Here is a 27,876-nt window from a genome sequence, read left to right on the forward strand (position 1 = left end):
TTTTAAGCTATAGTCCGGCCCTCCAACGGTCTGAGGGACAGTGAATTGGCCCGGTTTAAAAAGTTTGAGGAGCCCTGCTCAAAGTTTTAGTAATGTCTGAGTGATACTGAGCATGTCCTTTTGCCAAAGTGCCTTCCGTGACTTGGTTAATTGCAACCAAAGGTAATATTTTTAAATAAATATATTAAAGTCTTCAAGAGTACCTAAAGTTAAACAAAACATGAATAATATTGTGCAGAGCCTTTTGTTATCCATAAAGGTCATCTCTTGAGCACATAAAAATACCATAGTATACTCTTCCAGATAGACCAGTTTTTCTAATGTTTCTTCAATAACTTCTCTTATTATTATCTTTAAAAATATATATTTTTATTGATTTCAGAGAGGGATAGAAACATCAATGATGAGAGAGAATCATTGATCGGCTGCCTCCTGCATGCCCCACACTGGGGATCGAGCTCGCAACCTGGCATGTGCCCTGACCAGGAATCAAACCATTACCTCTGGTTCATAGGATGATGCTCAACCACTGAGCCACGCCAGCCGGGCTATTATTATCTTAATAGATAACCTGTAAAGGGACATTTAACAAAAATGTATTGAGAGTAGGTAACAGTAGCATCCCGCTCTCCTTGGCCCTGTGAAGAATACAAAGCCTTTGGCTCTCACTGCAAGTGGTCTGCAAAAGAGTTGAAGAGCTTACAAGGCTTGATCCTCAGTGGGGGCGTGCAGGAGGCAGCCAATCAATGATTCTCTCTCATCATTATTGTTTCTATCTCTCCCTCTCCCTTCCTCTCTGAAATGAATAAAAATGTATTTTTAAATAAAGAATGGTCAAACCCATGTTTAAAAAATACCATTTGAAGGATGCCCACAACATACCTGAAAAATACAATGGAAAGAGCATTTTCCTGTGGCCACACACCCAGAAAAGGGTGTATCAGAAGGTCTGGGGAGTGTTGTGGGTGAGGAAGACCTAAAGAAGCAGCACAGATGACAAGTATGTACCCCCTTGGGGGGGCGTGGCCCTTATCTTGAGAATCACTGGGATCCTTACAGAAGTATTTGAACTTAATGGTTTAGTAGTGAAAATACCAGTGTTGATTAGGACTAGTGTTTTATTAGCATTAAAGAACCCTGCAGTGCTTTGGGATTTTAGGGAAAAATTATAAAACTACAGAAAATTCAGCTAGCGTGGGAGAGAACAATGCATTGAAGCCGAATGGCTATCATGGATAGTGTAGCCCCACTTTATTTAGTAGCTCTATTTCCCACCTTCTCCCTCAGCTGGTTCTGCCTTTTGGATCATCTTCCCTTTGTCCACTTCTGAATGAGCAACATGTGCCCAAATTGCCCACATTTCTTTCAGTGGCTCAAATACCACTACTCGCAGCAGGGGCTGTGGGAAAGAACCCTGGAAGCCATGGTTGTCACCGTCCTTGTCGGTCCACTTATGATTAGTGGCTCTATGTTTTCTTTCCAGCTCTTATCAAGAGCAGTGCCCTTTGAGTTCCACAGCGGGTAGCACTGGCAGCCGACAACCAAAAAGGAAACTTGATAAGATTAGAGAAGCACTTTGCTTCTTGTCCAGTTTCTTCCTCGTTGGAGTGATGCCTCCTTTTTCATTCGGGTATCAGGAAACTGCTGATTCTAAGATGACTACCAAATCTAGAATTTTTCATATTATAAGGGCTATTTTCTAATTGAATTGCCCACATTGTTAACAGTGGGAAGCATAGCTTGTCTCCCTCTGTTGTTCATGGGAGTGGGGTTCTTGGGGTACAGCTGGATAAGCATTTACAGAGACCCCCACAGAGGATAAAGGACAGTAAAAAGCTTTTATTTCCATGTAATCACACCTCTAGGTTTCCAAAATCCCATTTCCCTTAGCCCAGGCATAGAAGTGTAGCTGGGGTTTCAGTAGAGCTAAAATCAGAGCCAGTGCCCGGCATTTCCTCTCCATGTTGAAGCCGGGTCCAGTTCAGTATCAAGCTAGCTACAGCCCATTAGTCCATTGTGTGTGGGGTCCGCATGGCCATGGGGCCTAGGGGTGAAAGCAAGAGAACCAAGAGAGCACACCCCAAGCAACATGAGTCCCAGGAGTCCCCGAAGCACAGGAGAGCGAGCTCCTTTGTCCAGCAGATTTGCACACTTGCCGTGGTCATGCCCATTTTGGCCAACCATCTCCGTTCCTGGGGTGACTGACAGGCAAGTATCTTCCCTATGTCACCCCAACTTTATGGGCACGCCTCCATCTTCCCTATGTGGTTTCCTCCCCCAGTGTTTGCCAGGGAACATGCCTATAATGCCTGGCTTTCCCTTTGCTCCTTTCGTGTTATTAATAACTAGTTAATTACAACAGTATCAAAATTAGTATTATTCCAATATTAACGGATTATTTTCTTTTTTTTCCTCACAAAATAAGTTATCGTGTTCCCAGTGCTACTGTTTCTACTATGGCAAGTGGGCAATGCACATGCCAATGGGCTGTGACAGTGTCACCGAGCTGCTTCCACCACTCACCTGGGAAGTAACTCAGTCTCAAGAATTTCATCCACAGAGAAACAGCCAATTGTAAATTGTCTTTTGAACTGTGAGTGTAAGATCTGCATATTTCTTGCATGTGTATTTTATTTTTAAGAAAGCTTCCACTCACTATTCAAGGTGATTTCACTTCATGCATTACTGAGTAAAAACACGAGCAACCAGCTGTTAGCATACCAGTTCTACAGATGCGAGAAAAGGTATGTTTAGTGTAAAACTTTGGTGCTGGAATTTGCCACACTAGTCACTACCATGTTACCTGCTTCTTACTATTTCCCAGGCCTGTGTTTAATAACATAGTACTAGACTTCAAAATCAAAAAGTTTTCATTCCCATGAGCATGTTTTAAGAATATTAACTGCATTCTTAATTCGGACTCAAGGGGAAAAGGTATGCTTTTTTTATGTTGTTTTTTCATGTGTTTTATTGTTTACAAGGGCCTCTGTTTCGGAGATTACTTAGTAAGTTCTACAGCAGCACATACTTGACATTCCAGTGCTCTCAAGAACGGGGACTGGAAAATGCAGGGAGAAGTAGCTGAGAGTGCTGGTGTCTGACCCAGTCACCTTGCCGCTGTGGCGCCGCCACATATCATCTGTTTCTGGGATTTCTGCAGTCTAAGGAATTCCATCTTGGACTTCTTTTAGCAATGCCCCAGGGTTACAGGAATCAGCCTGACCTGTTTGTTGAACAGGACTTAACAGGGCTAGTCACGCTCCCACTCTGGCTAGAATTTACGAACATTGCTTCTCTTCCCGTCTACGCCTGCCTGTCTGAACTGTGGCGTTGCTGCCGTTTCATGGATTCAGTTTGCTCGTTTAGTCTGTCTAAGGAAGTTTTGCACAAATAGTTCAACGAATTAATGTAACGCCCAACAAATTCAAATTTCAGACAGTGAAAATGAACTGCCGACTCTTGATAATTAATTTGATCCTTCTTCTTTCAGGGAGAGCATGGCATAGCCTCTCTCATCCTGAATGGGTAAGTGACGTAATTATTGACTTCTAGATAATTCCTTCTCACACCACCGGGCTGGAAGCTTTGTTGCCCTTTTTTTCTAGGTGCCGTCAATCCTACAACATACCAATTAATTCTTCACTATAACACATCTTCCAGTTGCAGTTTTACCTTGTGAAGAAGTTATTAATTAATCAATGCTAAATTGTCTAAAATATATTATGACTTGCTGAGTATCCTCCATACATGTTCCTTTCCTCCACCCCTCAGCGTACACAGAATGGCTTGTCCCTTTGTCAATTTCCATAGACCCTTAAAACTACCTATTAAAAGCTAACAACCTTCTCTCTGCCATCTGCCTATCAAGTCAGCAGTTATTGTAGGCTGGACCATAATATTGTGTGAGGGATAGCAAACTCCTGATCCCAGGATTTGACAAGAATATATCATTGAAAAACAAAAACAACCTCATCGGACATTGCTAGAACTGGCATGGCTCATCCATATCAGCTCAAATAAGTGGAAGTGAGATTTTTTTAATACAAACTAGCCTTCAGTGCTGTTTTTCACTTATCTTTAAACTAACCTTTTTTCTATAGATAGAACATACTATAGAGTAAACGCAAACCAGGTTCAGAAGAAAAGAGCTGCTAAGTTGTATAGAAATAAACCATCCCAAGGGATGTCAGCCAACTCTTAGGATTAGAGCTTTGCTACTCAAAGGGTAGTGACAACCAGCATTCCCAGCATCATCTACGATTAGGAATCTCTGTTACTACATACTGCATTCATCAGGGTTCCCCACAGGCGGCTTGGATGCACATGAAAGTTTGAGCAACATTATATTAGAAAGTTTGGCCTCCCATCAAGAAAACAACATTAACAACAACAGGAAAGTAAATTGCTTTCATAACATAAGAAGAATGGCCTTGGGGAAAACTTAAGTCAAGGAACTGACATAGAAATTTCAAAACAAAATACTGAATCTGCCACATAGGGGCATTCTCTATGACCCACTAGATAACAGTCATACACAGTCTGTCAGTTTCTATTATACATGAAATAACCCACACAATTAGGTGGTTTCCTGCATTTTTATTCCACCCCAATTTATAATCCTTACTAGAGGCCCGGTGCACAAAATTAGTGCACAGTGGCGGTGGAGGGTGGGAGGGGGGTCCTCAGCCTGGCCTGCACCCTCTTGAATCCAAGACCCCTCGGGGGACATCCCTCTCGAAATCTGGGACCTCTGGCTCCTGATCACATGCCTGCCTGCCTGATTGCCCCTAACCACTCTGCCTGCCTGCCTGCCGGCCTGCCTGATGCCCCTAACTGCTTGCCTGCCTGCTGATCCCCCTTAACTGCTTGCTTGCCTGCCTGATCGCCCCTAACTGCCTCTGCCTTGGCCCTCACTGCTGCGGCTTTGTCCAGAAGGACGTCCAGAAGGTAGTTCGGCTGTCTGGTCTAATTAGCACATTACGCTTTTATTATTATAGATGTAGGTACTTTTATAAGAAATGGAGAGCCACAGAGGATAGTTATGTATTTTAGATACTAGATAGACTATCTTCCACTGTAAATCAATAAATTTTCACAGTGTTTACTTACAGTATTTTTATACAATGTAATAAAATGGCATAAAAATCATATTTGCTTATGTCCATTAAAACCATATTTCCAATTTTTTTATGATGAACCTAAACAATTTATATAAATCCCATTCTGCCTAATAGAACCTGAGTAACCATCAGTCAGGTGGTGAGCCCATGAGAGTACAGTTGACTCATGAGGTCCTTCCTCCTGAGTCAGCTGTGGCACTCCGCTTTCCAACTCCTGGTACCTCTCTGCACAAAGGATCTTTCACTGTAATCTAAGCCAGGATGGATGCAGTAAATGTCTCTCCTGCTAGCGTGTTGCACAGGAGTGACTATCACCAACAAAAATACAAAAATAACTCTTTCAACAGAGTCTCCCTGCTTTGAAGAAATGAACCAATTCCAAAGGAGACAACTGCAATCACTATGAAGAGAATGTCTGCCAAGAAATACATTGTTAAAGGTGAGCATTCCAGCACTTCAAAGATCGAACGGATAGCTGCCGGAATCCACCAATGGTTGAAACCTTGCCTTGTTGTCAGGCAGTCACCGCTCTCCTTTTGATCTGACTTTCACTGTTGTTTTCAGTTTAAGTGCCTGGAGTGTGTTAAGATCCTCATCTGAGAAGGCTGGCATCCAGCATGTGACAATGCATGAGGGCTGGTGCTGGCTGGAGGAGGAATTCAGGTGGTTCAAGGTGGGGAGGAAGTTCTGACCCGGGCAGCAGAGCAGGCAGACAGAAGCAGACGGAAGAGATAGAAACTGTGCAAGGTGGCTGGAACCCGTGAGGAAGGATACAGAACCCAGTACCTTGCTGACAGGACTGGCAGGAAGAACAAACCTCAGCCAGCCTCCTGGATCCAGGAAAGAACTGTTTCCCAGTCACTCATTCCCAACCCCACTCCACAAGGTGAGAAACCCAAATACACAGGACATCTGGGCAGAAGGGATCCTGGCCAATAGCCACCTCCTCAGGACACTCTGATGGTCAAACTGAGCAGTTTACCACAGTAAAGGCTTCTGATTTGGTTCTAGAAAAGAGGTGAAGTAGTCTGTCCAGCCCTAGGTGATTGCAAACCAGGACAATGATGAGCTGGAAAAAGACAATTATTAAAGACAGAAAAAGATTTTGGAAGAAACCAGGGATTTGAATTCTATCTGCCATTTTCCTGTTCAATGGTCTTCCTAATACCGTTATTTACCTGCCTACATAAGAAAAGTCTCCACTTAGAAAAGATCTACACAGAATGTTTGTTATAAAATAAATGTACTATTTTTCAAAGACTAACTCTTATAGATTTTAGAGAGCTCAATACATTACTAATCAAATTCTTAGTTGTTTTATTTTTTCTTTAAAACATGAAGCCCAGCCCGAACCGGTTTGTCTCAGTGGATAGAGCGGCGGCCTGTGGACTGAAGGGTCCCAGGTTCGATTCTGGTCAAGGGCAATTTTAAAGCAGAATACTTGGTTGCGGGCACATCCCCAGTGTAGGGAGTGTGCAGGAGGCAGCTGATTGATGTTTCTCTCTCATTGATGATTGATGTTTCTAACTCTCTATTCCTCTCCCTTCCTCTCTGTAAAAAATAAAATAAAATAAAATAAAAATCAATAAAATATATTTTTTAAAAAACAACAACAACAAAAAACATGAAGCCCAAGAGAACAAATTGTGCTGTTGCTGGAAAGTAGCAATCAGAATGGAACTGTTTCTTCTTTTCTGCATTATACTTTATACACTTCCAAAGTAACCTTGAAATCCATGCAACTCAAGTTCATAAAACATTCTCATTGCCTGCACTGCCAAACTTGAACATATAGGCAGCAAAAGTTAAACTCCTATATGTTTTGGATTCTTTGCTTACGTATTGATCTAGTTTTGTTTTTTTCTGGTTCCCTATAAATATTCAAACATGCTAGTAATTTTCATATTATTGTATGTTTCTACAAGTTCATCTGGCAAAAGGGAGTCTCAAACTCATTATCATCCATCAATAGCCAATCTCTAAAACAGATTATTTCTCATTAAGAAAGGTAAATTTTTTTTAAAAAATTCTCCACTATAAAGATAAAATGTTTTAAAATTTTTAAAGCAGAATACTTAAATCATTACTCTTGAAATGATTTAAGTGAATTTTGGATGCTCATTCATTGTATGACCCTTTCATTCTATACTTTAATCTTACTTGATAATATATATTGATATTTTAAAAATATAATTTAAAATTAAACTTTAAAATTCTTAATTGAATTTCTATACCTTTTAGTTGCATAAGTTCTACATGACAAGAGAGATTTTTTGGCTTTTTAATACCATTATTATATTAATGAGTCGCCAGTAAGATCAGGACTTGGGTGTGACCAATAGGATGGGTGCTTGGGCATGTCAGAAAATTTCTATGCAGGTATTCACCAAAGTTTTTTACTATTTAGAACCGTAATAATGAGATTTAGTATGCTCACCCACTCATAAGGAAGTCTAGAAGACAATCTAGAGTCATAATTAAGAGGAGGGACTTTGGAATGAGATATCCTGGATTTAGTGCCTGTCTGCCACCTACTAGCTGATTAATATTTGACAAATTATTTCATCTCTTGGTTTCTCAGTTTCCTCATCAGTAAAAAGGAGATAAGAGCTGTTGCCTATGAGCGTGGTGAAGATCAGCTTAGTGGCCTGTGCAGGACACACTTAGTAACCAGCCAATGAATATTAACCTGATTTGCGAAGTTGCAGTAGTCAACAGTAAGAAGTCATTACCTGAAACTATAAACATCTTTAAATTCTAAACTGTATAGAAATCCTGGCAGTAAAGGGAGGTTTATCTAAAAAGGGATAACATTAAAATAGTATTCAAATGAAAAGGACTAAATTCTAAACAGTTGACTCCTATTGATTTGGTTCTTGGCACTCCCACATCCCTCCAAACTATTTTTAATGGATCACACTACAGTAAGAACCCATTTTTTTTTTAGCGATTACTGAAATGTCACACATATGCCAGCCTCGTCCTCACTACGGACCCTTCTCTTTGCAGGTCATGAGCTGAAGACACCATCAAAGAGGAACCTGCTGAGGAAGAAACTCAACCATCATATTGGATTCTCATCCCTGAATTTTTGTACGGCTGCAGTTGTCACACTACCATGGTTATAAACCTTTCCCTGCCCAACCTCACCTCTCTACCACCAAGAGTCAGGATCTCCCTTTAGAAAAGAGTAAAGGACACCCTCAAGCAGAGAAAGAGAACTTACTCAGTGAAAATACAAGACACAGCCATGGTTGGCCTTCCCGATACCAGCTTCTCAAATGCTGCATATGTTTGAGCAGATGAAACACCTGGAGATTTTGATTTATTCGGTCTGGGGTGGGGCCTGAGATGCTGTGTGTCTACAAGCTCCCCGGATGCTGCTGTCACACTTGGATCACACTTACAAGTCGAGAGAGGTGAGACAAGTAGGTCACTATAGTGTGTGTGTATTTGATGGTTCAAAATATTCCAGAAAAATCTTAGATGAAGAGGAAAGCACCTTACTGCACTGTCCCAGAAACCTTATTTCAAAATTAACATTTGGTTCTTTCAAAATTTCCTTTTCCAAATGGGCAAAGTCAATTTTTGTCTCTCAAAGTGGGTATGTCAAACCTATATGACCTCTCCATGAGTAAAGATACTGGTCGATTAGAGAGCAGGAAATGGCACAGAAATTGATGAATTACTCCTCTGATGTACCCTTGGTCACTTTTTAATGTCATGAACAGCCTGTGTTAGCTTGTAAGTAAGTAGCCAGAACATTGGCAGCAATGAGAAATACTTATGAACAGAATATATATTGGGAACGTTTCTTGGTGTCATGGATAAGACCTTCAAGTTTAATAATAAACTATAATAAAGTAAAATTATGGAAAGTATACCATTCTGTAGAAAGGAGGTGGCACGCGTCACTTCTGAGACCTTACATATTACTTAATCGCTTACACAAAATATTTACCATTGAAACAATGACAGCATTGACTATTTATTTTCTCTCTTGAATGTTTTAAACCTTAATAGATAGTGGGTTAATTTAATAGATAGTTATTAAACAGAGGGGTAAATCTTAAGTGCTAGTGGAACAGGATGAGAAAAATCCTCTAAGTGTGACAATTCTTAAGAAATTGGTTCTTTGGTATTGAATCCACAAGGGGGACCTGGCCAGGTAGCACAGTGGGTTAGAGCATCATCCCAATACACCAAAGTTGTGGGTTCGATTCCCGGTCAGGGCACACACAAGAATCAACCAATGAATGCATAAATAAGTGGAGATTTCTCTCACTCTTTCTCTCTTGCTCTCTCAAATAAAGAATTTTTAAAAATTAAATACACAAGGTAGTCAGGTAAAAAGTGCCAAGTAAAGAAAATAAAGTGTAATAAATGCTCCTTCAATGCTCCTTTATAAACTGGGGAAGAATCATGTAAATCTAATTTTTAAAATAGTTTTCTTTTTGATATTTTAAAAATTAAAACATTAACCATTATGCTCCATGTAAATGAGGAAGAGAAAATTACTATAATCTTAGAATTTCAAGTGTGGTCTTACAGACTTAAACAAAGCTATCAGATCTGTTTCAAATGGGATCCACTGAACTTTCCAGCGCCATTCCTAAAATAATGCTGGAGAGAGACTAATGGGTGGTTTCTTACTTGGTAGTTTCTTAATGCAAAGTAAGCAGCTTTGCAAGGCTGAGCTGTCCCCACTGACTTAACAGCATTCTTTGCCTCATTTGAGATGAAACAGAAATAATTTTTTCACCAACCACAATTTTATACCAAGGCACTGACTATGTCCATTATAAATACCAATTCCTCTTTTATTCAGAAAAGTTAAGAAACATACAATGTACCAGGCCTTGTGTCATCGATATGAATTTATTACTCCAAAGTTTAACACCTGATTTGCCTCCCTCTGGTTATTTCTTAAGCTATCTGTCATCACACCCAAACTCCGTCTGAATTTCTCATCAGCTGCCGACTTCTGCCTCACCTGTCACGCTGTGTGGGGAAGATGGTTGTCCTGCGTGCAAGTCAAGCAACAGCTCTGTGGCCGAGATAGAGAACCACATGCCAGGTTGTCCTTCAACTACAAAATCCCTCTCTCATTTGTAATTACCTGGGAGGAGAAAGGCTATTCTGGCTGCTGTGAAGCTGAAACTGTGGTAGAAGCAGAAAAGATAAGGGCTTTCCAGAGAGTTCCTAGGACTACCCCACCCCCACCCCTGAGGATATGTTTATTGATTTTAGAAAGGATGGAAGGGAGGGAAGGAGGGAGAGAGGGAGAGAGGGAGAGAGGGAGAGAGGGAGAGAGGGAGAGAGGGAGAGAGGGAGAGAGAGATCGGTTGCCTCCAATACACACAACTGGGGGTTGAACCCTCACCCTTTCGGTGTAGAGGACGATGCTCCAACTAACTAAGCCACCTGCCCAGGGCAACCCTCCCCTTTTGTCAGTTACTGATTCTGTGACTGAGCCCCAGCTTCCTCATCTGTGCAACAAAGATAACACCTACTTGCAGCATTATTCTCAGAAGTAAATGAGTAACAACATGTTTTAAACACTTGATAGGCACTTAATACACATACCTTATTAACCCCAATAAATTTTAAGCAAAGGCTGGGCATAACTGATAACATTTTTTAAATCCCATGAAGCTATAATTGAAGTACAGATTGACCATGTGCACACAGACAAAAACTTTTCCTCTTTAAGTTTTCAGATAGCAATTATAATTGCTTGTTTAGAATTAAATCATGAGCCGAAACCGGTTTGGCTCAGTGGATAGAGCATCGGCCTGCAGACTGAAAGGTCCCAGGTTCGATTCCGGTCAAGGGCATGTACCTGGGTTGCGGGCACATCCCCAGTAGGAGATGTGCAGGAGGCAGCTGACTGATGTTTCTCTCTCATCGATGTTTCTGACTCTCTATCTCTCTCCCTTTCTCTCTGTAAAAAATCAATAAAATATATTTAAAAAAAAAATCTTAAAAAAAAAAAAATAAATAGAATTAAATCATGATCCTAATATATTTGTTAATGACTTTGAGGTTTTAGAAATCCTCCTATATTAAGTCACAGTATTTATTAGTATGTTAATAGTATTTAAAAATATTATCTAAAAATGTAGATACTGAAACTGATCAGCCCTGGGGACTCAGTGTAGGAAATATTACTAATCTATAGCAAAATTTTGTTTATAATAGAAAAAACAAACAAAAAACAACTCTAAAATTTACCACAAATATTTAAATGCATTCTATTACAAAAATCAAAGTTAAAAATTTGTACCATTAAGATCAGGATTTAACTATGCTATTGATGTTTTTTAGGATGTTTCTTTGTACTAACACATTGTTATTCTTTCCTGACAGAGAGATCCAAATTGACCTGGTTCATAACCCATATCTAGACCCAGAGGTAGCTCGATATGCCATGACAGAATGGCTACATATTCCAGGTATATTTAAAATAATCAGAATTCACTTAGGCAGACAAATAGCTCCTCCCATCACCCACCCGGTTTTAGTATCTTCCTAAACTGTTACAGGTTCTCATTACTTCATTTTCTGGGCAAGTTTTTACACCTCTTGATCCCCACCTCCAGCAATTGTAAAGCTTCCCAGGTGATTACAACATGGGAAGTGCAAGTCAGGTTAAGATGCACTATCCTAAATAATGACAATTGTGACAATGCAGAGTGAGAATAATAAAACACAGAGGCACCAAAAAGACAGTGAACAATCATTCTCTTAGAAATAGTGTCTTAGTAGCCATACCTCCAAATATGCCTGTTTCCTTTCTTCAAGAGACAAAGAAAAGGGTAGGAAAAGAAGAGGAAGACAAAACAAAAAACAAAACCGGAACCTACTGGAAAAATAAGATTCCATCAGAGCCACTTTGAAAATGCAAGAGACTGGTAGCTGTCACTGAACCTGCCAAGGTTGGTAAAATCTAAATATTTAGAAAGTTAAAATAAAATGTTTTTTGGCGAGAGAGGGAGTCAGGAAAGAGGATTAGGTAGCAAGTGCCCTGGATTAGGATGTAATGCTCCCTGAAGAGGGAATAGGATATAATGCTGCCGCAGAGGGAAGAGAGAACGGTAAGAGCTTTCCAAGATGCTACCAGGCCTGCCTGCCCTGCTCCTGTGAAATCGTCCTGATGCACATGAACACACACAGAGCGCTCTGCGGGTGATGAAAGCCACGCTTCTCTTTCAGGAAAGAAGGGGGAGGAGGACTGAGTTAGTTTCTTTAAGCGATGGTTCTGTATTTCCAAATAAATAAACATCTGATTAACGAATACCTGCCTTGGAACAAAATATATCATAAAACTAAAAACAGCATCCACAGCAAAAGCACAAACTTATTCCTTAAGAAAAATCCCATGGCTGGACGTTTGTGGCTAAAGATGACCATAGCAAAACTGGTAGAAGATGCACTTTCCTCAGTCACCTAATTGATTTGGAACAACCTGTGCAAATGGGCTAATCATCATTTGGACCAGCATGTGTGTGTGTGTGTGTGTGTGGGGGGGGGGGGGGGGGGGACGACGGTATTTTTGTGGAAGATTTGGAGAGGAGGATGGCCCCAAAGTGAAAGGCAGGGCAGGGCCCAGCTGGCATGGTTGAGTGTCAACCTATGAACCAGGAGGTTACGGTTCGATTCCCAGTCAGGGCACATGCCAGGGTTGAGGGCTGGATCTGCCGGTGGAGAGCATGTAGGAAGCAGCCTCATCACTGATGTTTCGATCTCTCTCTTCCTATCCCTTCCACTCTGAAATCAACAAAAAGTTTATTTTTTTTAATAAAGAAAGAAAGGGCAGGGCCTCTTTAGTCTCCTGTAGCAAGGCCAAAGCCCAGGAGAAGATACAGGTGGGTACAAGAAGGCTCAAACATTTTATTTAACTCTAGTGTCAAATAGCCATCAACTTCACTTGTTCCTCCACAAGTTATGGCAAACTGAAGCATACTGGGAAAATAGTTTGGTATATGCAATGTTAAACAAAGTATCTGGTTCTTCTACTTTGAGCAGGTCAGAAACCAATTAATATTACACCATATTTGGGGGTGGGAGGAGGTTTGGTGACTGAATAATATATAAAACTAGAGGCCCAGTGCATGATTTGGGCCGGGGATAGACCACAGGAGGGCTACAGGGTGTGTCGGCCTGTCTCGCCCAGTCCCGATTGGCTGGACCCCAGCAGCAAGCTAACCTACTGGTCAGAGCATCTACCCCCTGGTGGTCAGTGCACGTCATAGCGACTGCTCAAACAGTTGAACAAATGGTCAGCCACTTAGCATATAAGGCTTTTATTATATAGGACTAGAGGCCCAATGCACGGATTCATATACTGGTGGAGTCCCTCAGCCTGGCCTGCGCCCTTTCGCAATCCAGGACCCATCGGGGTATGTCGGAGAGCCAGTTTCAGCCCGATCCCCACAGGCCAGGCCGAGGGACCCCACCGGTGTACGAATCTGTGCACTGGGCCTCTAGTATGCATATAAGCTCATTGATTAATCTCTTCCTGCCCTCCCCCCTGAGATGCATCAGTCTGTTCAATGTTTCCTTGCCTGTACGTTGAGCATCTGCCCCCTGGTCAGTGCATGTCATAGCTACTGGTCAAACAGTCACTTAGGCTTTTATATATCCTACTAGAGGCCCGATGCATGAAATCCGTGCAAGAGTAGGCCTTCCTTCCCCCACCTCCTGGCACTGGCTTCCCTCCGGAACCCGGGACCCTGGCTTCCCTCGCAGTCCCAGCCTTGTCCAGAAAAATGTCCGGTCTAATTAGCATATTATGCTTTTATTATAGATAGGATATTTCTTAAAGTGCCTTTCATCACGCTGTCTTACTCTTCTTTCTCTATTCTTTTCCTTAAGAAGAAAACCAATAGTAATTCAATGAACATTTACTGAGTGCCAACTTCCTCAATGAATTATATATTTGCTAAGGTGAATATTACAAACATCCTGAGGGAGTTATACTTGTTGAATGAGCCTAAATGACCCATCATTTGTTTTGTTATATTGTTAAGTGAATTTTTTAAAAGGAAAGGAGGTAGCAAATATAATTGATGAAGTTAAGAAGTGAACTATAAATCAATGCTTAATATTTTGACATCTAGCACTACCAGGTTTGGCTCAGTGGATAGAAAGAGCCTTGGCCTGAGCACTAAAAGGTCCTGGGTTCAATTCCAGTCAAGGGCACATGCTTGGGTTGCAGGATCGATCCCCAGTGGGGCGCATGCAGGAGTCAATCAGTGGTTCTCTCTCATCATTGATGTTCCTGACTCTCTCTGCCTCTCCCTTCCTCTCTGAAATCAATTTTTAAAAAATCTATGAAAATAAGAAAAATAAAAGCATGTGCAATTTAAAAAAAATTTGACATCTAATTGCAAATCCTTTTCTAAGAACAGGGAAGATTAAACAAATACATTTTAAAAGTAAATACTAAGTTACTTTATGTATAAATGCAAAGGTAAAACAAAGTTAATGGTTGTTATACACTGAAACTAAGTTTGCCAAGTCAGTTATTTATGTTGTAATATATAATGATTTCTATGAAAACCATTACATTATTTTCTTGCACTTATTTATAATTCAGTGCACTTATTAACGTATATCATTACTTACAAAATCCAAATCGTAGTATAAAGTCTTCTCTTCATATTACAGAAGAATACATCATCCCATGTCAGTAAAATTCATGCATCTCCATAGAAATAGATGTAGTTTGTATGATGGTCCATAATTTAATTAATCCCATTTTGAATATCACAGAAATTTAAACCAAACATGATGTAATTTGTATGGTGCTGCCCCTGAGGTCAGCCTATCCACTTCCTCTAATCATAGTAAACAGACCATGATTAGAGGAACACAGCTGAGAAGGAAAACTGCCACTCTCAACATTTTTCTGTATCCCAGGGGCACTATCCATCCAGAACCAGGACAAATGTGACAACCATTCTCCAATTAGTAACCAAGAAGTTAAATATACATTATGTTAAACAAATATTCATGACAAAAATCTTAGCCTCTGTTGTCATACTAAACTCACTTTGCGCTGTTGCTTTATTTCAGCGGTTTTCAACCTTTTTCATATCATGGCACACATAAACTAATTACTAAAATTCTGCAGCACACCAAAAAATATATTTTTTGCTAATCTAACACAAAAAAATAGGTATGTTGATTGGTTTACAAATAAATAATAATAGTAATTATCGACCCTTTTTGTTCCAAAATGACTTTTAAAAAAATCATATGCCTAAACGTGTATATAAGAATTTCTGGGATCAAAAATTAACCAATCAGACACAACCTTATTATGCAATGTGACCAATAAGATGCAACTCTATTATATGACCTATCTATACTAATAAAAGGGTAATATGCTAATTAGACCAGGTTGACCGGACATCTTCTGGACATCCGACTTCCTTCTGGACAGTTAGGGGGCGACCAGGCCAGCAGGGGACCAGTTATGGGGCAATCAGGCCAGCAAGCAGAGGCAGTTAAGGGCAATCAGGGGGGCAACCAGGCCATCAGGGGGCAGTAGGGGGAGGCCAGGCCAGCAGGCAGAGGCGATCAGGGGCGATCAGGCAGGCAGGCGAGCAGTTAGGAGCCAGCAGTCCCGGATTACAAGAGGGATGTCCCACTGCTGGTTTAGGCCGAATCCCACAGGAATCGGGCCTAAACTGGCAGTCAGACATCCCCCGAAGGGTCCCAGGTTGGAGAGGGTGCAGGCCAGGCTGAGGGCCCCTCCCCCTGAACCGAATTTCATGCACCTGGCCTCTAGTATATTTATGATTCAAGACAAGGCATTCACACCAGATGGCTATTGTTGTTTTGGCTGTTGTCTTTTTTTTTTTTTTTTTTTACAATATAAGGAAAAAGAGGTAAGAGTCAGGTATTGCATGTTTTAAAAATTCTTGTGGCGCACTGATTAAAAATCACTGCTTTGTTTTATTATGCTAATCACTTCTAGTCTTAGCTTTGTGATTTGCATTATTTTCTCTCCTTTATGGGTAAAACTGAAACAACAATGTATGTGACAGAATGATGTCCAGTATTACTAGACTAAAGGACATTTTATTTAAATATTCTTTTCCTCTCTTCATTTAGTCAGCAAACCTCTATGGGGTGCCTACTATGTGCCAAGATACCAGCATACCCAGAGGAACAAGACAGAGAGAATCTTTTACTGTTAAGTTATTTGCTTAAGCATAATTAAGTAAAATAAATGTTTTTCGATTTAAATTTCCCTATAAAAATACATACAGATGGTTAAAATAGAGGTCTAGTAATATAGGAAGAGCATAAGACAAAAGCCAAGTATCCTTCCCTTTCCCACTGACTCCCAATTTCACTCCTCAGATTTTTATGCATATTTGTGTATATTGATATATGCATATATACATTTTTTAAATCATTTTTTCAATACTCTTGTGCTTCTTGATGTTTTTCACTTATGACAATTTATCTTTGAAATCTTTTCACATCAGCACAAGATTCTACCTCAGTCTTTTTAACAGTTAATAGACAATGCAAAGTTATCCTCAAAACTACTCCAAGAGGTATATAAATTTATACTTCCACCAACATTATTTTCCCACATTCTCTAGCACTGAGATGGCTCAGAAATTTTAATGTCTCAATAAAAAAGATTAAAGTGGTAACCATTGCTGTTTTCTTTCATTTCATCAGTTATGAGTACATTTAGGCATTTTTCCCAGATGTTTCCTGAAAGAAGTGGCTAAGAAAAATGTCCTTTGTTTTAAATTTTCTGTTTATGCCCTTTATCTACCTTATGGAATTATTTATCTTTTTCTTATTGATTTGCAAGACCTCTATTAACATTGGTGAAATTGGTACCTAAAGGAAAACAAGTAAGATTTTTTTTTTTTTAAATATATTTTATTGATTTTTTACAGAGAGGAAGGGAAAGAGATAGAGAGTTAGAAACATCGATGAGAGAGACATCGATCAGCTGCCTCCTGCACATCTCCTACTGGGGATGTGCCTGCAACCCAGGTACATGCCCTTGACCGGAATCGAACCTGGGACCTTTCAGTCCGCAGGCCGACGCTCTATCCACTGAGCCAAACCGGTTTCGGCAGAAAACAAGTAAGATTTAAAGTCTTTTTTTTTAACAGCACATAAGGGTTTGTTTACTACTTATTATACACACACACACACACGGGCGTGCGCGCACACATGTGGACATGCATGCATGTGCAAACATTACTGGATACCTTGATTTTCATCACTTTTATATATGTGTGCATAAAATGTTTAAGATGTAGTGTTAAATGAAGAAATCAATATATAGAACATTATGAATTGTATACTACCATCTGTTTAAAATTATTAGTATATATAGGTATATATAGATAGCTAGATATAATTGATCCTCATTTTTCATAGATGTTATATTTGTAAATTCTTTCACTCACCAAAGTTTATTTCTAACCTCAAAATCAATACTCAAAGTACTTTTAGGTCACTTATGGCCACGAACAGAGTGGCAAAAGATTTGAGTCGCGTGATGGTCTTACCTGCCCAGCTTCAATCAAACAAGGCAATGGTCTCTCTGCCTCTTGCTGGCACTCATACTGCAGGAGATATCCTTTCGAGGTCTTATTTAATGCCACGTCTATTGCATTTTTGTGCTTTTTTTGGTAGCAATTTTGCTGTTTAAAATGACCTCAATCCCTGGCCATGTGGCCCAGTTGGGTGGAGGATCCTCCCATACACCAAAAGGTTATAGGTTCAATTCCCAGTCAGAGAACACACCTAGGTTATAGGTTTGATTCTGGGTTGGGGTGCCTATGGGAGGCAACCAACTGATGGATGTTTCTTGCTCACATGATGTTTTTCTCTCTAAAAATCCATAAACACATATCCTCAGGTAAGGATTAAAATAAATTAATTAATTAAATGACCCAGAGTGCTGAAATGCTGTCTAGTGTTCCTAAGCAAAGGCTGTGAGGTGCCTTATGCAGAGACCTCATGGGTTACGATAAACTTCATTTAGGCATGAGTTAGAGTGCCATTGCCTGTGAGTTCAGTGTTAAGGAATGAACAACATACAATTGACCCTTCACTGTGAGGAGTCAGGGGCGTCAACCTTCTGAAGACTGTGTAATGTAACTACAGTCGGCCCTCTGGATTCACAGATTCCCAGTCCCGGGGAGTGGACCCTTGAACAACCCGAGTTCAAGCTGCACGAGTCAATTGAAATGCAGGTAATTGACAAAAATCCATGTTTAAGTGGAGCTATGCAGTTCAAACTTGTATTGTTCAAGGATCAACTGTATATTAGATAAGGTGTCTTTAAACAGATACTGATACACACATAAAACAAAGTTATGTATTGATCAGCTGTCAAAAATGCTGTGACCAGAGGCTCACAGGACCCTAATACTGTATTTCCCGAGTGCAATGGTTCAGTATTCGTTAATTTGGTGTTTGTAGTAACTTTATACAACAGAACTACCACAAACAATGAGAATCAGCTGTTCTCATAATTGTGTTTTATGGGCATAGAACTGCTCTGTAAGGATATGCTGGTTACCCACATGGAGGGGCACTGTGGTTGTGGGAGGGGCATATTCCTTCACATTGCCTACCCTCTTCAGTGCTCATATCCTTATGTACATTTTTAATTTTAAAGCATTTTTATTTTTAATTATTTTTAAATGAATAAAATTATAGTTAAGAAACTACACTAAAAAAAGTGAACAGTAGAAGTTGAATATATGTTTTTAGAGACTATCCACAGTGGAATTATACAGGAAATAGACAACTAAATATCAAAGTTCTCCCTTAATGTTAGTCAGACTCAGTAAAGCTTTATGTGGTTAATTCAAGGAGCTGTAATGAACCATTTTGCTGAAAATAGATATTTTGTATGATTTTTCCCACCAGAAATTCTTTTTTTTTTTTAAGTGCTATCAACTTTTTTTAAAAATATATTTTATTGATTTTTTACAGAGAGAAAGGGAGAGGAATAGAGAGTTAGAAACATCGATGAGAGAGAAACATCGATCAGTTGCCTCCTGCACACCCCACTGGGGACATGCCCGCAACCAAGGTACATGCCCTTAAAGGGAATCGAACCTGGGACCCTTGAATCCGCAGGCTGACGCTCTATCCACTGAGCCAAACCAGTCAGGGCCCCACCAGAAATTCTTGTTGTCATTTTTCTTCCTATGTTCTGCTACAAATATTAAACAAAGGAGAATCCTGAAATGCTTCTATCTAGACTCTGAACTAAAGACAAATGGAGTCGCCTGGTCGATGTGGCTCAGAGGTTGAACAGGAGAACCCTGGTTCAATACCTGGTCAGGGCACATGCCCAGGTTGTGGGCTCGATCCCCAGTGTGGAACTTGCAGGAGGCAGCCAATTGATGATTCTTTCTCATCATTGATGTTTCTATCTCTCTCTCCCTCTACCTTCCTCTCTGATATCAATAAAAATATATTTTAAAAAATACAAATGGAGTCATATTTTGGTTAAAGAAACATCTACTGGCAATTTCTCCACCTCATTTAACATGTTATAATTTCTATTGTTAATCACCTTGGTTCTTTCATCAAAGCAGTTCCTGGAGGGTTGGGGGAGATACAGGCACCTTCACTCAAGACTGGCCAGGCTTCTGTGTTTAGGAGGGTACATTTGCTTTCTTTCTTCTCTTTTTTAAAAATTTTATTTATTGATTTTGACAGAGAGAGAGAGAGAGAGATTGATTGATTGATTTGTTGTTCCACTTATTTATTCATCCATTGGTTAATTCTTGTATGTCCCCTGACCAGGGTTTGAATCCACAACCTTTGTGCATCAGGATGGTGATCTAACCAACTGAGTATGGCCAGGGCCACATTTGCTTTCTTAAGATGAAAACTCCACAACAATGAATGCTTAATCACTGAAATTAATTCCAATGACATAGGAACACAAGCTCAGAATCTGGATTTATAACACCATATTAATAACATATTTTAAGGTACCCAGAGCACAACACATGACATAACAAAGTCTACCCTTTACTGAACTTCTACTATATGTCAAGCACTTGACATACATCATTAAATCAGATCCTCACAACTCTGAAAAGCAGTCACTGTGATACTCATTCAACACAAGGAACCTCAGTCTTCAAGGGGTGAATAATTTACGTAAGGTCACCTTGGTAGTAAGTGGCAGTTGAGATTTGAACTAAATGTTCTGTGTTCAAGGCTATGCTTCCTGTGAACAACTATGAACCAGATCACTCAGATAAAAATAATACAGCACCATACTGAGAATAAAATGAACCCCAAACTATCAGATATGACTCAAATATCTGACAAATGTGCAATCAATCTGACAGGTTTTCAAAAATAAAATAAAACAGAAAGCAGAAGCCCTTCTGGTGCAAAACCACAGTTCCTCTGAGGTAGGGAAAGAAGACAGATATTCCTCGGGAGAGAAACAAGAGGAAAAGCATGGACTGGAAAACACCTAAGAAATAGGAAGTGTTTCCATCTGCCAGGTAATAAGCTACAGTATATGTAGGAAAAGAGAGAAGTAGCTATGGGTCTGGAATGGTGAGTTGAGGTCACGCTGCCAAATCGCAGCTCTGCCACTTTATACCTCAAGGATCAGGCTGAACATTTTGAGCCAATGCAATAGGCAGTTTGGGAGCAATGAAGAGTCTCGAGGCAGAGTTGTAACACAATGTTTCTGCATGCTTAATGAGAAGTTAAAAAGTATTGTTGATTAGGAACAACGCTGTTATGCTGAAAACAAGGGAAAATAATAATGGCTGCTCATAGTCATCCCCGTAAAAGCTACCTTTTATGGTGGGCTTATAAAGTGCTGGGCATTTTGTAAGCGATTTATACACCCATCTAGTTTAATTCTTACCATAGCTTAATTTGATTACCTCAATCACACGCTTAGAAATGAAAGCCAAATTTAATGAATGTGCTCAAGTTCACCAAACCATTTAGTGGCTGAAGGAGATCTGGAATTCAGTGTGTCTGAATCTACAGGTGCCAGGCTGCTTCTCTGATGTCAGGTTCCAGGTCGGGAAAGTTGAGGCCAAGGCTTAGAAGAGGAAAATTGCATTTATAGCAGGAGTATTATGACCCAGACACTAGATAAATACGTTCACATAAGTTAGCCATCACAAGCGTACCAGCAAGATGCCATGAAAATCTGTAGGAAGAAATAAAACAGGATGGAGACAGGATGGAAGGCAGGCAGGCAGGTAGGCTGCTCGTTTCTGATGAAAGGGTTTCCAAAAACAAAGGCAGTATGTGATGTTTCTGTGCATTTAATCTCTATAGTGTCCGTCTAAATTGTGGCAACGTATAAACCTGTGAAGCCGGTTTGACCTTTCGCCAAAAGAGAACCGGCTTCTAACTAGTTGGACAAGATTGTTTGCTTGGTATCTGCAAACAGTGAACTCAGATGGCGTCGCTCTCCATCTCAGGTGAAAGTGGATGTGAAACAGAGAATGGGATTACAGCAACACCAGGGAGGCTGTTTTAGTTAAACCAGACGGCATTGTCATTCATTGGCCACAATGTGGATTGTCAATTTCATAGAGTTCACCCTGAATACTATTTGGGTTTGTGCGAGCAGAGCGCCCTCCCACCATTATGTCCCTATCTCATTGACATTGTTCCTTCCTGCCTAACCAGAGCGACTCCAATTCCTCGGTCTAGCTTCCCCGATGCCAATCTACCCTCATGTCCCAATCTCACTTGCCACAACCCATGTAAACCTCAAGCCCAGCTGTCTCCTCACAGCTACTAATGCTTCTTCTGTCCTGCGTGTCGGTAGGGTGGGTGGGAATGAGCTGGCTTGTCCAGCTCGCAGGGGTGTGCGTTAGCCGTTCTCTTTAACCTGCGGCTCGGTGGCTGGCTGGGAAGAGCATGGCTGCTGGTCTCGGGAGCTGGGCATGCTGGAGATCTAATCCCAGTTCAGCCACACACTTGCTGTGGAGCAGCGGTGAGTGAATCACGTGTCTGAGACTCAGTTTCCTCAACTACAAAATAATCCTATGCCTTCCCGTCAGGATTACCAGGAGGCTTACGAAATGAGGTGTGTGGAGGTTGCCAGGTAACACCTGCTTTGAAAAAGCAAACATTTACCCACACATTGGAAAGAATCCAAGTGAAATTCCTAGGGACAACCCTGCAGCCTTGACCTGTACCCTCTGGTCCACCAGGGGAGGTGGGAAGGGGGGTGGCCTTTTCTAAGCAAGAAGACTAATTGGGCTTCTCTATATTCCTAATAAGTTATCAACTGATCATCCTGTTTTCAATACCCCGCTGCCTCCGCTGTCAGGAACAGAGAGCCCCAGCACTTGTGGGACAGCTTATCAACAAAAGACCAGCTCAGAGCTGATCTTCAGGGGAAGATACTGCCAACATTATCTATTCCCTGTGAGTTCTAGCATGCTCCTGAAACAGGAATTTAAGGGATGAAATAGGACAGGTTTTAGGAAATTTCAGAAATTTTGGAAATTAAGGGGACCATGGAGGAAGCACAGGGCTGGAGAGCAGCAGAAGGTATATTTCCATAGCTGGGAAGCTGCAACAGTACATTTCCATAGAATGAGGAAGCTGGGAACAGCGAAAGGTCTATATTTACAAAATAAAGAGAAGGAAGCCCTTCATTCAAAAGAAGAAGAAAGCCCAAAGGGAATAGGAAAACAACAAGGAAGGGGGTTGGAGAACCTCACATGTCCCTGTGAGACTCAACCTTTGAGCCCAGGAGTTACTATAGTGACCAATCAGAGGGGCTATCAAGGCACCAGGCTCTGCAACCTTTATAAGCCATAGGGAAAAGGAACTCAGTGGGACCCTTTCCCCCTCCCCATGTGGGAATCTGTACCTGTTCTTCAATAAATCTCCACCTTTGCTATACCACTTTCTGTCTGTGGATTCATTCTTCAATTCTGGCGGACAAAGAATCTGGGTTCCAGTCCAAAAATTCCATTTCACTCCCAAGTGGTGTGAGCCAATGAATTTGGTCCCTGGACCTTCCAGTTGTCAGCCATTATATCACTGAATTTCCTCCAAAGGTTACTATATGTCTTTCTTCAAGGACCTTGTTTGTTCTTTAGGTTACTGACAGGAAAATCATCTAGCCCTCTTGAAGAATTAGACAGCAGCTTTCTGAAATAGGAATTTTAGGAGAATATAGGCAGGTTTGGGGAATTTTTAGAATTGGGGGTCCATGGAAAAAACACAGGGCTACAGACTGGGAGAAGTTACATTTCCATAAGACAAAAGAGCTGGGAGAAGGTACATTTACATAAGACAAGGAAACTGGGAGTAGCCAAAAGGTCTATATTTACAAAATAAAGAAAGCCCAGGGGGAATAGGACAATGAGGGAGAAGGGCCTGAGGAGTTACTAAAGTAACCAATTAAAAGGGAATATTGACCAATCAAAGGGAATATCAGGACACAGGGACTTGCAGGCTTTATAAACTGTGGAAACAGGAAGTTGGCAGGACTCTTTCCCCTTCCCCAAGTGGGAGTCTGTATTTGTTCTTCAATAAATCTCCACCTTTGCTATACCATCTTCAGTCCGCGGATTCATCCTTCGGCTCCGGCAGACAAAGAATCCTGGGAACCATCCTGCCCAGGGGAACACCAAATGTTCCAATCCCCAAATCACATATCATTCTTTTCAGATAACAAGAACTCTTCTAAGTACTTGTGCTTCTACTTTTGCCCAGGCTGACAGGAAGCAATCGAACTGCACAGCCTCCTAATCCCAGCATCCTTTAAGCCACCATGGTTAGTACATAGGAAAGCATGCAATATTCCCTTTCTATTCCCTTAAAAGTAAACTCTCGGTTCTCCTGCCCTCAAGGTGCCTGCCTCTAAATGGGGTCTTTTGAAATACTTGGTGACATAGTGATTTTCTTTTCCGAGTTCCTATAATTCCTATTGAAAGGGCGAGGGCTATGCCCTCCATCTTGCCTGTATCCTCCATGTTGGGGCCACGTGCGGCCTTCTTCCCAGAAGCCCAGGCCTCTGCTGGCCACGCCCGGGATTTTAAACTAACCAATGACAATCAAGGGAAGTGCGCGCCATAGATATGACCGCATCCTGTGTAACAAGACCCGGCTTGCACCTGGCCAATCGGCAGAGCACAGTCCTTTCTCCTCCCCTTACTCCAACCCCCCCTATATAACCGGTCTCTAGGCGGGGTTCGCTCTCTCGGCCACTTGGTTTGCCGTTGTGGCGGTGAGTCTGGTGGATGGAGAGCTCAAGCTAGCTTGAAATACAGATTCTTATGCTTTTGCATCGGATTGGCTGGCTCCCTGATGTGGTTTCTTGGGAATCTTGAAATCTGGGCATAACACCTATATTCTGGCACTTGAATATCTGTTCTGCCTTATGGCCTCCTACCTGCATTTTGCATGGACATTAACCTTCCTGAATGGATCACAATTCAAATAGATTTGAAGAGATATTTACAGAGAGTCCGTCTACCCATCTTAGAATGTTGCCTTCTTCTTTGTCTTCTCACCTGTCTCCTGACACACTCTGGCCTTTTAGTAATCACCACTTGGCTTCACCCAAGAACAGACGGAGCAGCTTGGATGCACATAGCTGCCGAAGACCAAAGGGACTGAGTCTCTCTATTCCCAAAACTATTAGGCACACTGGGACACACTTTTGGTTCCCTGATTTAATCCCATCTTCAAAAGATGATCATGATTAAAATTTTGATACACACACAGTTAAAATTATGCTACCTGTATGTTTGTGTGTATGTGTTTATAGTGTGTATATGTTTTACAAATTAGCGATGCTGTCTTATAGGCCAATAATGAGAATGGACAGTATTTCCTACAAGGAACATGGATTAGAGGTACATAGAACTAATTCTTTTAGGTAATGGATTAAAACCTGGGAAGCAAGAGCCCTTATGAGTATACTCTGCCAGAAGCCAATTCCAGCATGTCAGCAGAGCTGAATCATCTGGAAATGGCTGAGGGAATTTCCCCAAACTAGAAAAGGATGCATAAATGATTGCTTGCTGCCAGACAGCTGAGGGCATTTCAATCTGCATGTCATTGCCTCCTACTGGCCAAACACCTGAATAGCCGTAGGCAGGTGTCCCCAATCTGGCAATGGATTCTGTATATTAAACCTTGCCTTTGACATGTATCTACTTTGCCTTAGGACAATTTGTGTTAATAAAAAAGCAAAGGGTCCAGAGACACAGGAGAACTTAGTTCCTTTAGCTAAGTCTTCTCTGGCTCTCCAAAATGACTTCCAAATTTATGTTTTGTCTCTGGACTTTATTAATTTACACATAGCGCCTTCTCCAGATTCCTGAACCCCTTCTAGATGTTGGATTAAGACCACCGGCAATAATCCACACTTATTATGGTTGCTTAGTTGAGTGATTACCTTTCTTCTTGAGAAATGTGATCTGATTTTACTTAGTTTAAAATAAATTCTTGCAAAAATAAATATTTGCATTAGCCTGAGAACTTAAAATTTCTAGTATTTTTGTTTTGTTTTTGTTTTTTACTGTGCACAATGCAAGGGGCTTTTCAGTCTTCTCACAGTGAATCCATGGACATATGTCCCCTGCAATATCGGAACTTTTCATCTGACCCTTATGCTACATGGTGCGGAGGAGCACGTGAAAACCGACAACACTGCCCAACCTCCCACAACTGCTTCTCTTCAGGCTCAAAGAAAAAGAGGAAAAGCAGAATTTGGAGTCACACTGGCTTTTCACACTGCATTTGTTCAGGTGACACCTTCCAATCAGCAGCCTTGTGCGGAATGAACGGGTAAGTCTGTGTAAGAAAGCGCAGAAAGCACAGCAGGCATCACCCTGCTAGTGTACCATTTCATCTTTATCTGCTTATCTGTGTAGTCACCTAACACCTCTGACCTGCCTCAACTACACAAATAGCTCTGTGGCTTAGTCAGGTGTGAGAATGAGCACAAACAGGGAAATATGAACTCAGGCTGTCAAGCCAAGGAGCAGGCAGTAATAGAAGCAGCCAGAATGTGATCCCAGCAGACCAATTCGCTCTCTGAGAGCAAGTCGCAGGATAGCAGTAACTGTTCCTGGTTCCCTTAATGCCTCTGATGATACCTCAACTAGTCATTTTCTCATCCTAGCACATCCATGTCTGAAACACTTCTAAACACTCCTGAGCATTTATTAGAGCCAATGAGAATTAAAGTCTTTACCTGATTTCTAGATCTGCAGGAAGCCGTCGTAATGTCATTTACCCTATTATGCAATAGGGCATGTCACTCAGCCTATGGCTGCATTCTGCCAAAACAACCTCCTGAAGTGTAAAAAATTCCCTTGGTTAACTGGTTGGTTCTTCTATAAGATGCTTTGGCAAAAAAATAAGGTGAAATAACATTACCTTCAATGCAAATGAAATGATCTAACATCCAGATATAAAGTCATTTTAAGTACATAATTCTAAAAAATATTTTTATTGATTTTTTAGAAGGAGAGAGGAAGGGAAAGGGAGAGGGAAACATCGGTATGAGAGAGAAACACCAATCAGTTGCCTTCCGAATGCACCCTGACCCCAACCCCAACCCCAACCCCGACCGGGAACCTAGAACCTGCAACCTGGGGATGTGCCCTGACCAGGAATTGAACCAGTGACCTTTCAGTGCAAGGGATGACATTCAACCAACTGAGCCACACAAGCCAGAGCAAAGTACATACTTTTTATAACAATAAATGCTGTCAATTTTGAACATGAGTCAAAAGTAAATATTAAATGTTCAGATGGTATTTTTTTGCCTGTGGCCATACTAAATTAAATTGGACTTCATGAGAGCTTGGGTTCCTTCCTTATGAGCTTGGCATCCTAGTGTCAACACATATTCATGAGACTGGATCCACTTTCCTTCCATTACACCAGTCACAGCCATAAAATACACAGGAATAGAATATATTGAAAGCAAAGGAACCTGTCACATATATACCAAAATCTTTGCTTACGTTTATACTCTCACTCTAGAGTTGATATATTTATGTATAAAAATCAATCCCAAGAAATTTAATGCAGTGGATGAGCATAACTATTTATATTGGGTGCAATTAACTCCTTACTTGCTATCTATTAACAAAACATTCCCTCTTCAATTTTTCTAATGAGATCTTATGGACCATGTAATTTCAGAATGTGTACATTCCATGCATAATTTCTGCTTCCAGCAGTAGTAAAATGTATAACTAAACTAAAAAGATAAACAGAATCATTGTTGAGCTCATTCATGATTGAGACATAAAAGTATAATGTTCTTACCTATAAAATGAAGATGGAAATTCCTACCTCACAGGGTTGCAATGAAGGAACCATGAAAGAATGCGAATGTACTGTGTAAAATGTTAAATGACATCAATGATAACAACACAACTAAAACTTATAGAGTGTTAGTGAATACCTTGCATACATTAACTCATTTAGTCAACTCAACAATGCTCTTGGGTCAGTATTATTATTTTCCTCATTTTACAGATGAGGAAGCTGAGGTTTAGGAGATGAATGATACATTCTGAGAACAGTGATCCCAGTACTTTGTCAGTGATGACTCAAAGTTTAGAAATCTCATGTGATGCAATGGGTAGAACTGTTCTTTCTTAATCATTTGTTTGTACTTTGTTTAGAAATTATTCTTTCACTTCCACTAGAAAGTTAGTATTTAGAGCTCTATCTTTGGAGATTAAGGAGTAACTTACACAAT

At 40.7% G+C, this 27,876-nt stretch overlaps 1 protein-coding gene and 1 long non-coding RNA gene across 7 annotated transcripts in view; one reads left to right on the forward strand and one right to left on the reverse strand.

The window, feature by feature from the left end:
* The window catches only part of ELOVL6 (ELOVL fatty acid elongase 6), a 145,854-nt gene that overhangs the window by 95,559 nt on the left and 22,419 nt on the right, over nucleotides 1-27,876 (reverse strand). The gene's annotated exons all lie outside the window — the stretch shown is intronic.
* On the forward strand, nucleotides 3,491-12,036 carry LOC138992223 (uncharacterized). 2 transcript variants are annotated; one of them, XR_011468074.1, is made up of 4 exons: nucleotides 3,491-3,525; nucleotides 5,468-5,559; nucleotides 8,130-8,539; nucleotides 11,925-12,036. It is a non-coding gene; the product is annotated as an uncharacterized lncRNA (long non-coding RNA). The 2 variants fall into 2 exon arrangements; XR_011468073.1 differs by lacking the exon at nucleotides 11,925-12,036 and having other exon boundaries at nucleotides 8,130-8,921.

The sequence above is a fragment of the Myotis yumanensis genome, unplaced genomic scaffold (assembly GCF_028538775.1).
Source record: "Myotis yumanensis isolate MYYU_CA2020_CCGP unplaced genomic scaffold, mMyoYum1.0.hap1 SCAF_1, whole genome shotgun sequence".
NCBI classification, from domain to species: Eukaryota; Metazoa; Chordata; class Mammalia; order Chiroptera; family Vespertilionidae; genus Myotis; species Myotis yumanensis.